This window comes from Peromyscus leucopus, chromosome 7 (genome assembly GCF_004664715.2).
Source record: "Peromyscus leucopus breed LL Stock chromosome 7, UCI_PerLeu_2.1, whole genome shotgun sequence".
In the NCBI taxonomy this organism is placed as follows: Eukaryota; Metazoa; Chordata; class Mammalia; order Rodentia; family Cricetidae; genus Peromyscus; species Peromyscus leucopus.
In genome coordinates, this window is record NC_051069.1 from 108574280 (window position 1) to 108585578 (window position 11299).

Below are 11299 nucleotides of genomic sequence, written 5' to 3' on the forward strand. Positions count from 1 at the left end.
GTGAGCCTCTGACCTTCTATTTCAGCTGGGTCTATTGGATCAGCCTGGAAGGGAGGTTGCTGCTTGTTACAGGGGTGAAGGCTCCCTCTTGGACTTTGCTGATACCTGGGGCTGGGAACCTCTTCATGATTGTGTGAATGTTGCGGCTCCCACCAGGTATTCACTGGCACCTTCTTGGCTGGAAGCAGTAGAAACCTCTTCTTACAGCTCTAAAAGCTTTCTGTCTGGCAAGGGTGTCCCTTTCCTGGTCCTATGGCTAGAGACAATCATTTTGGCCCTTCCTTCCTTCCTTCCTTCCTTCCTTCCTTCCTTCCTTCCTTCCTTCCTTCCTTCCTTCCTTCCCCTCTTTCTCTTTCTTTCTTCCTTCCTTAATGAAGACTATTGGGGTCCAGCCCCTCTATAGTCCTCTCCCAGAGTTCCAGAAGAGACGCTACTAGTGGTGGATTAATCTGAGTGATATCAAATCTATGTACACTGAACTCTTTAGTCCATTCACTTTATTCTTCTGAGTCAAAATCTCTCTACACAGCTTCAGTTCTGTTCTCATCCTTAGCTCCTCTCTGTCCCTTCCTCTCCTGTCCTCTCATTGTTCATCTAAGTTCCTTCCATCTTTGTCTCTCCATCCTCCTTCTCCATCATGATGTGTTGTACCTGTTTCACGAACCCCCCAGAGACCACCAAGGAGCCAGTTTCCGATGTAAGCACACAAGGGTCCTTTTATTCAGGTTCAACCTGGGCCACTGCACGGCAGATGGAAGAAAATGTGGCAACAGCTACGAGCCCAGGTGTAGAGGGTTTTTATAGGGAAAAACCACAAGCCGGGAATTGGCAACTTGGGATTGGGTAGAAGGGGCAAGGTGATTTTTTGAAACTACTGGTCTAGACTTTTGGCGGGGAATCACAACCCACTGAACAGGATTATCTGGACTGCTCAGCAGGATTCTCTAGATATCTCCAAGGGCCATAAACCACAGACAGGATCCTGTTAAGCTTTCCTTTCCTGTATAAACAGCAGACAGGATGTATGCAGGAGTATCTGGATCCTGTTAGGCTTCCCTGTATAAAGAGCAGACAGGATATCTTCAGGATACTGCTCTGTATCTGTTCGAGTTATCATGGCATATTCCTGAGCCTGTAAGTTAGTCTAGGCCTTCACAGATCCTCCATCATTGTCCCCTGTCATGGTCCTCTGTCATAGTCCTCCATCATTGTCCCCTGTCATGGTCCCCTATCGTGGTTCTCCATCATCATCTTCCATCATCATCCTTCATCATCATCCCCCTCCTCTCTCTCCTGTCCAGTTTAAATACACATACACTGCAAATCTGTGGCTCTGCCATTTTCTGGTCGGGCAGGGCAAGTCTACTCTGTAGCTAGGAAGCCTGCATCACAGCTTGATGCACCTGGTATGAAAAGGCATCTTTATTTTGAGTATTGTTAGAGGGGAAGTCTAGAGGTGCCACTTGGGCTGTGGAAGAAAGAAAGGTCTAAGCTTAATTTGCACAAGAAACAAAGCTATGTACCTAACTCCTGCCTGCCTAGGTGGTGTCTCTGTACGGATAGTTACCTTAATTCAGGAGACTAGTGAGTGGTCTGGAATGCTTATTCTATCTGCCTGTTTGTCCTTGGATGTTTCAGAAGTATCTCAGATAGCATGCTTTTGTCTGGAGGAGGCCCTGGCCTTGGATACTTGCTAAAGGAGATCGTTACAGAAGGCAGACATCTGATTCAGATGCTGAAAAGGGTGAAACAAAAGCCTGGAAAAAAGAAGTCTTGCCTATGTCATGGTTGGGGGAAGTATCCAAATACCTCAGTTGTACAGGGAAAATAGTGCCCACTGAATGACCAAACACACTGTTAAAAGCTACACTAGCTCACGAGAAATTCATAGCAGGAAACGGCTAATATTCAAAGCCAGCATCACCAAGACTCCTTGAGCCCTGGCTTTACCTCTGGAAAGGACCTTGGCTTCTTCCAGGTGTGGCTTTGTCACAGTCAGCTGACTTCCTACTTCATATGTCTGTGACCTGCAGCCCTTCCCTCCCTCCCTCCTTCCTTCCTTCCTTCCTTCCTTCCTTCCTTCCTTCCTTCCTTCCTCCCTTCTTCCTTCCATTTCTCCCTCCTCCCCCTCCCTCCCTCCCTCCCTCCCTCCCTCCCTCCCTCCCTCCCACCCTCCCTCCCTCTCTCCCTTCCTTTTTCCCTCTCTCTGCATCAGAATAGTGGCCTGTAGCAGATGTCCCCATGAGAATCAGTGGGAAAACAACAACAAAAACAAGCAAACAATGGAAAAAGGCCAGACTTGGTGGCACACACTTTAATCCCAGGATTTGGGAGGCAGAGGGAGTGGATCTCTATGAGTTCAAGTCCCAGCCTGGTCCACATATCAAGTTCCAGGACAGCTAGAGTTACATTGTGAGACACTGTCTCAGAACAAACCAACAAAAATCAGTGGAAAAACCAGTTTTTAGAGGAAGGGGGCACAGTGAGCCTGATGGGGTTGAATTGTGTGGGTTTGCACTTCTTTGAAAGGGGGTTACGCCAGGGAGTGGTTCTACTTCCTGAGCAAGGACGTCCGAACAGCAGTGGGTGTGACGTCCTGAGAGGTGAGAACACACCCTGGGCAGGCGGAGTGGGGGAGGGGCGCTGCGGGCGCCCACCCGTCCTGCTGTTGGGCTTCCCTGCTTGTAAGGTTCATCCGCTGCTCTAGTTACAGGCTGGTCTCCACTGCTGAGGTTTCATGACTCAGAGGAAAAAACCAACAACACATTAATCATAACTACTGATGAACTAGGGTGGACCTGAGCCGTCAAAGGCATCTCTTAAGGCTTTGGGGAAATGGCTTAGTCAGTAAAGTGCTTGCCTTGTAAGTGTGAGGACCTGAGTTTGATGTGCAGTATCCACAGAAAAAAGCCAGACAATGGTGATATACGGCTGTAATTCCAGGGTTGAGGAGGCAGAGACAGTGGGTCCTCAGGGCAGGACTGGCTGGCTGTGCACGTGAGCTGGAGTTACTGGAGAGGAGGGAGCCTCAGCTGAGAAAAGGCTTCTGTAAGATTGGACTGTAGGGGCTGGAGAGAGGGCTCAGCAGCTAAGAGCCGTCTATAGTAAGACCTGGCGCCCTCTTCTGGAGTGCAGGGACACATGCAGGCAGAACACTGTATATGTAATAAACAAATAAATCTTAAAAAAAAAAAAAAAAAGATTGGATTGCAGGCAGGCCTGTAGGGCATTTTCTTAATTAGCATTGATGGGGAGGGCCCAGTCCATTGTGGGTGGTACCACCCCTGGCCTGGTGGTCCTGGTTCTGTAAGAAGGCAGGCTGAGCAAGCCATGGGGAGCAAGCCAGTAAACAGCACCCCTCCATGGCCTCTGCATCAGCTCCTGCCTCCGGGTTCCTGCCCTGTTTGAGTTCCGTTCCATCTTTCTTTGATGAGGAACAGTGATGTGGAAGCACAAGCCGCACAAATCCTTCCCTCCCCAGCTTGCTTTTGGTCATGACGTTTTACCACAGCGGCAGTCACCCTGACTAGGACAGCCCAGTCAAACTGGCAAGCTCCAGGTTCAGTGAGAGAGATGGTCTCCAAATACGGTGGAGAGAGAGTGAGGAAGACACCATGTTTGGACTGTGGAGATGGCTCAGTGGTTAAGAGCACTGGCGGCTATTCCAGAGGACCCGGGTTCAATTCCCAGCACCCACATGGCCGCTCACAACTGTCTGTGACTCCAGTTCTAGTGAGTCTGGACTGGATTCATATATACAGACACACATGCAGGCAAAAACACCAATACACATGAAATAAAAATAAACGAATTAAAAAAAAAAAAAATACCACCTTTGACCTCCATAGGCATGCACAAATGTGAATATGCACTTATACAGACATTCCATACACACTCACACAAGCACTCCCACATACCCACTCACACACACACATACACACATGTGCTCGAGTGTGTGGCTGGAGAGATGACTCAACAGTTAAGAGTATTTGCTGCTCTTATAGTGTTTAGTTTCCCAGCACCCACGTGGGCAGCTCACAGCTGTTGTAACTCCAGCCCCAGGTGATCTGATACCCTAGCCTCCAAAGGCACCTGCATACATATGTGCACATCCACATGGACACCCACGCACATATGCACAAAAGCATAAAAGTAAATTTCTTTTTCGTTCTTTTGAGACATTGTTTCTCTGTGTACCCCGGACTATCCTGGAACTCTATCTGTAGACCAGGCTGGCCTCGAACTCACAGAGATCTTCCTGCCTCTGCCTCCCTAGCACTAGGATTAAAGGCGTGCCCACCACTGCCTGGCATATCTTTGTTTTAAAGTGGAAGAACTGAGCACGAGCCAGGAAGGCCATGCCTCTGTGGGTGCGGTGTGTGGATAAACCATTTGTTAACAACAGCTTTAGAGGGAAGGGTGGAGGGGCCACTCTGGCCCCCAAAGCGGCTGTCGAAGAGCAACATTACATTTCATATGCTTCATTGCCCAATGCTTCAGAATGCACACGATGGAAACCCAATGATAGCCGAAGTAAATACAGAAGGGCGTGTACTGACCTCCACAGTGAAAAGGCCAGAGGCCCGGGTGTGGTGGGGCCCAGTCTGTGATCTGTGTCCCCAGTCTTGCATCACCTCAGGTTCTGCTTTGCTCTGCGCCCTTCCCATTCCCTAAAGCGGTCTTCCTTAGCTACAGCCAGACAGTGACAAACACCACGGATTACGGATTACGTCTGAGGGCCTCCAGCAGGGGCCTGAACTCAGAACGTAGTGAACGATGACCCTGAGCTCCTGGTCTTGCCTCTATCTCCTAAGTGCTCAGATCACAGACTTGCACTCCAGTGCCTGGTTTATGAGGTGCTAGGGATGGAACGGTTGATACCACCAGTTGAGAATAAGATTACTACCACAATTTAAAGCCAAATTGGAGGCAAGCTTTAATTAAATACTGGCCAGGTGGATGGGCTCTGGCCAGGTTCATCTCTGGTTTCCCAGAAAAAAATGGCCCCAAATCAAGTTTTGCAAGGGCTTCAGAAGAAAAACCCATGATTCATTGCATTTCCCATCAGGTCCAATCAGGTGCAAGCACACATCCTGACATATTCCCTGCCTACGTACCCCCCACCCACATGTGATCGAACACATCTGATACAGTTGGTTCAAACACACCTGTTTAGGGGAGTGAAAACATGTGGCCTTTGTCTCCCATAAACAATAGCCTCCAGCATTTCAGGAACTGTCTGTCCTTGGGAAAGGGGCTTGTAGATCAGAGGCATTTTTGTTTCATGGATCTCTTAGGCATAGTAACTAAAACTTAAAATGTAACTTAGACTCTCACAGAACCCTGGGCTTCCGGCATTCTGGGGCAGCATTCCGTCAACTGAGCTGATGTCCGGCTGTCCTCTGACTTTCAGTATGGTTTCCTTTTGGGGGACAGTCTTTCACCACTCCTCACTTAAGCTAATTTTTCTTTTCTTTTGTGTGTGTGTGTGTGTGTGTGTGTGTGTGTGTGTGTGTGTGTATGCAAGTGTGTAGGCCAGAGATTGACGATGGGCATCTTCCTCAATTGGTTTTCATCTTATTTTTTGAGACAGGGTCTCTCACTGAACCTGGACCTTACCAATTTGGCCTGACAGGCTGGCCAGACAGCCCCAGGAAGCCTCCCTCTTCCCAGCACTGAGGAAGAACCCAGGCTCATGTCATCACAACTGACTTTTTATGTGAGTGCGGGGGATTGACTCGGGTCCTCAAGCTTGTCAGGCAAGCGCTCTACTGACTGAGCCATCTCTCCAGTCCCAGTGAAATTTGTATTCGAGACACATTTTCCTTCTGCACCCTGGTTGGCTGTGACCTCATTATTTGCCTGGGTCTGGCCCCAGACTGCTGGCAGCCCTCCTCCCTCGGTCTTCTGAGAGCTGGGATTGCAAATGGGAACCGCCATACCCAGCAGGTCAACGACTCTTGTTTGAGAGGAAGAGAGATGGATCCGTTCAGCCTGGAGCGGCCAGGTGACACCTCAGGAGACGGAAAGGCCAAGTCACCCTGACTCAATAATATCCAGAAAAAAAAAATTGGCCGGGCGGTGGTGGCGGCGGCGGTGGTGCATGCCTTTAATCCCAGCACTTGGGAGGCAGAGGCAGGTGGATCTCTGTGAGTTTGAGGCCAGCCTGGTCTACAGAGTGAGATCCAGGACAGGAACTACATGGAGGAAACCTGTCTTGAAAAACCAAAAAAAAAAAAAGAGAAGAGTACCAGTGACACTCCCGGGTACTTGCCCAAAGGCTTCTAAGTTAACACCCCGTGGAGGAGACACCCACAGCAGTGTTCACTGCAGCTGAGCCACAGAACCAAGCCTGGTGTCCCAAGCAGAGTGTGTACAGAGCTGAATTAGTATAGTCATCCGTACATGACTGGGCCATTCTAGATGGCAACATTTTCTTTTCAAGGGCAACTTTCAGTGTGTGTGTGTTCATGTGTGTATGCTGATAAGTGTGCACATGCTTATACATACATGCAGAGGCTAGAAGCTGATGTTGGGTGTCTTCCTTTATCTCTCTCTACCTTAGTTTTCAGGCAGGGCCTCTAACTGAACCCGGAGCTCATCAATGCAGTTAGATTGGCTGGCCAGAGGGGTCTGGCTCTCTGACTACCTCCGCTTCCCTGCACGGGGAATCCAGGTGTATGCTGCCATGCAGAGCTTTTATGTGGGTGCTGGGATAGGGGCTCAGGTCTGCGTGCGGGTACAGTAAGCACTGTACCCACTGAACCACCTCATCAAGCCTGCAAGGGCAGCTTTTCCCCTCCACCATGCCTGGTTTATGCAATACTGGGGACTGAATACACGATTCGTGCATGTTGGGCAAACGCTCTGCCATCCAAGCTACATTCCCAGCCCCAAAGGACAACTTTTGAAGAAAACATCCCAAATCCACAATCCTGAGTTCTGTTATAAGAAATGAAATAAATGATCTCAAATTGAGGTGTGAGCAGAGGGTGGATCAGCTAGAGTGTTCCAGAAGGCTAGCCCTTTTCTATGAAGTCGAGTGTCTGAAATGCCTCATGAGTCTCTGGTGACCCCTTTTCCTCTTTCCCAGCCTTCTCCGTCAGTAGCAGGGAGAGAACCCTCAGAGCAGACACGAGGGGAACCCATCCAGAGATACTCCTAGCTAGACAGCTAGAGAGCTGGGGGAACAGTTACAGACGCTGTCCGGGAGAGTGTGCTTGGAAAGATCGCGTGCTTGGCTTCGTCAATCTGAACTTATCTCCCTGGACTCCGATAGCATGTCACGACACAGCGATGCCACCTAGTGTGACCTTAACTTAGAAAGACTAACTGATCCTTAAAAACTGTAGGGGAACTGGTCATCCAAGGGCGTGGATGACCTGGCCAAAGTTGCCTTCATTTCTTTCTTTCTTTCTTCCTTTCTTTCTTTCTTTCTTTCTTTCTTTCTTTCTTTCTTTCTTTCTTTCTTTCTTTCTTTCTTCCTTCCTTCCTTCCTTCCTTCCTTCCTTCCTTCCTTTCTTTCTTTTTTTTTTTTTTGGTTTTTCGAGACAGGGTTTCTCCGTGTAGTTTTGGAGCCTGTCCTAGAACTCACTATGTAGATCAGGCTGGCCTCAAACTCACAGAGATCTACCTCCCTGTGCCATGTGAGTGCTGTGGTTAAAGGCATGTGCTACCATGAATGCTGTTACTCCTTTCTTTTAAAACAATTATGCATGTATGTATGTATGTGTATATGTATATGTGTATATATATGTATGTATTTGTATATATATATATGTGTATGTATACATGTGTGTAGGGGTCTGTGTGTGCATGAGTGCATCTATGTGTGTGTGTAAGGGTCTACATGTGGAGGGGCCTATGTGGGTATGTGTACCCATAAGTGTGTGGAGGGCAGAGGGTGTTATCACAAATCTTCCTTTCTCTTTGGCTCTTCTCTTAAATTAATTTATTTTTATGGGCAAGGGTGTTTTGCCTGCATGTAAATCTATGCACCACACACATGCAGTGCCCATAGAGACCAAGAATATGTTGGATCCCTTTGGACTGGAGTTAATGACAGAAGTGAGCTGCCATGTGGGTGCTGAGAATTGAACCCAGCTCCTCTAAATCCCGAGCCATCTCTCCAGCCTCCACTGTGGCTTTTCACCTTATTTTTTTGAGACAGGGTCTCTCACTGAGCCTGGAGCTCACCACTTTGCTGGCCTGGTCAGCTGTCTCTACCCTTCATCTCTGGCGTTACAGACTGATGCCACCACACCCAGCTCTCCCATGAATGCTGGAGAGCTGAACCAGGCTCTCATTCTACACAGCAAGTCCTTTACCCACCGAGTCACCTCCCCAGCCCGGTCATTCTGTTCTTTGGCCCAGCCTGTGCTGGGGTACTGACCCTGCTCATCGGTATCATCACTATCCTGGTGTGCATATTTCCTAGACTACACCACCCTGGGCCTGGTCCCTTCAGTTAGAAACAAAAAGAGGCTGGGGACTAGCTGCCCTCTAGCTCTTTGTAGTCCCATCATGCAGGGCAGTGCTTGTACTGGACCAGCTCCTCTTGATCAGTTTCCCTCTGGTCCCCAGAAACTCGTCTGTGGGTGAGTCACAGTTTCATCTGTCCGTTTTTAGAAAGGTGCAGCTGGGAGTCTGTGTGTAGATATGAGAGTAAAAACAGGACTTGCCCCACGGGAGTGAGGGAGAGTTTTGTAACACAAACCCCAAAGGAGAAGTGTGAGCCTCCTCAGCTTCCTCCTGACAGTGGGAATTAACGCTGACACAGCACTGGGGACCAGCAGGTGGCAAGAGTGGAAGCCAGGGCCAGGGGCGTGAGGGTGGTGGAGGCATGAAGTGCTGCTCCCTCCTGGGAGCAAGGGCGATGGGTGAAGGCCGGTGCTGGGGGGTGAAGCCGCTCATCCTGCTGCCCTGCTGTGCAGACAGGGCCGCTCAGGCTCCTGGTCTTCCAAGCACCTGGGGCCTGCACGGGAGCCAGACTTTTCCTCTCCCTCTCTCCTCCATCCTCCACAGCCCTTTTCCTCCTCTTCTTCAGCATGGCCGTGGGGCAGATGGGAAGGACCAACGAGAAAGAGAAAAGGGCCTGGAGAGAGAGCGCTGTGTAACATGCACAGAGCCCTGACCTGAAGGCTCCCCACGTCTCCCCAGCTGCCCTGTTTCCTAAGAAGTGTGTTCCCTGACACTTTCACAGCTCACCCTCCGGCCGCGGTGTGCTGGGTGGGTGCAGGAGTGAAGGAGGGAGACAGAGAAGGCACAGAGGACAGCAGGCGCTCCAGGGTCCCCTGGCTGTTTCCTATCTCTGCGCAGCTGGCCTTCAAGGGTGCACTCTCCCTGTCCCCACTCACACCTCTGACAAACAGCCCCTCCCAATCCTCATTTCCCACAGATCCATCTCTACCAGCCCCGGGGTCAGCCTCGGGCTCCCAACACTACCTGACAACCTCCTGAAAACCTGACCTTCCTGCCCCAGCTTCTCCTGGCCCTCTCCTCAGGCCTTCTCAGTGCAAGGCCACAGTCTGAGGACTTTCCTTTCCTCTTTGTCTTCTATCACTCCATGTGGGACACATGGACACTCTTGTCCTGGGTATTGCTCAGTCAGGGGCAGAGGAGTGTCTGGGTGCACGCACACGCACACGCACACGCACACGCGCGCGCACACAGAGTCCCCGAGTGAGCCTAGACTGAAGTGAGTGTATTTGGCATTCAGCTCGAATGCTGGACAGCACCGGGACATAGCTTTCCCTGGCATTTACTGTGTCTGTCTGAGGTCTGGGCCCTTCCCAAGGCTGCTGATTGCATTTGCCTCTGGGCATCCTGCATCCTTTCCTGATGACTCTTTCTGTGCATGCCATCTGTCATTAACTACCGTGACCGTCACTGAGGGTGCAGCACAGACCACACCTGTGCTCACAGACTGACTCCACTAAGTCACAGTCTAGGCCACACGCCTCAGCCTTTCTGTGGCCACGCCCCTGCAGACTCTCAGTTTTCTGTTACCTCTGCTCCTAGAGGCGGGATGGGCTGTACTGCGATCAAGATGAGAGAGGAAAGCAGGGCATGCTGGGAGGCTAGGCTCTGCCTTTTCAGGCGTCTGCCATGGGTCCCGACTGGCCGGCCACCTTTCCCTTAGCTACGAAGTGTGCATTTTGGGGCTTGAGAAGTAACTTAGTCAGTAGAGTGCCTACTGTGCAAATTCAAGGACCTGGGTCTGACTCCAAGTGTAAAAGACTGGTGTGCACACGTCCTTGTACAGGGGACTCGGAGACAGGGAGGTCCCTTGGGCTCCTGGCCAGCCAGCTTAGCTTAACTGGTGAAACCCCAGTAAGAGAGAAACTCAGACTGTCCCAAAAATCAAGAATCAAGGTGGATGATTCCTGGAATGAAACCAGAGATTGACCACACACACACACACACACACACACACACACACACACACACACACACACACTGCCCCAACCAAACCCTCACAAAAGACAGCTTAGCCAAAGCATGCATCTGGACCCAGTTACTTCTGACCCTAAGAAAAACAAAGAGGCAAGGACAAGCTAGTAGGTGTGTCCTCCTGCAGAAAGGGAGGGTCAGGAAAAACAGGGTCACACTTGGCCTGAGCTCTCATAGCCGAATCTAGAATTGTCTTAACAGCCCTCACGGTCCTAGGAGGTAGGAGTGCCCTGTGTTCCATTCTGTCTGATAAGAATGTGGAGGCTCTGAGAGGGCAAGGAACTTGCTGGAAGACTTAGGGTAGTGTGCTGGGACGTCACACATCTCCTGCCTCCTGAGTGCACTTCCATCTCCTACACTTTGGAAGTCAGAGCTCAAAGGCAGAAGTAGGTCTGACCCAGTTGTGTGCTGACGGCCAATTACTTCAAATGTGTCCTTACCATGTGGGCATTTTCAGTGAATTCCTTTTGTTTATCCCATCCTGTCCTGTTCAGCAAAATGAATGAAAGAATACAGGATACTGATTTATTATTTTGTTTTTATCACAAGTGTGTGTGAGAGCACACGCCCTGCAGCATCTGTGTGGAGCTCTGTGGAAGTTGTTTCTCTCTTTGCACCACGTGAGTCCTGAGGTTGAGCTCAGGTTGACAGGCTGGGTTGCAGGCCCCTTTATCTGCCGACCCATCTCACCTGCTCAGTGCCATTAGTTTGCTTGTAGAAAAGAAAATATTTGCTTCCCTAACTTTTGTTTCTCATGGGAGTCTCATAAAACATGAGAGTTTAAATGAAAACTCTCGAGGCTCAACAGTTGGATCGAGGACCCGGCATTGAAGGGGAGCAGTGTGTG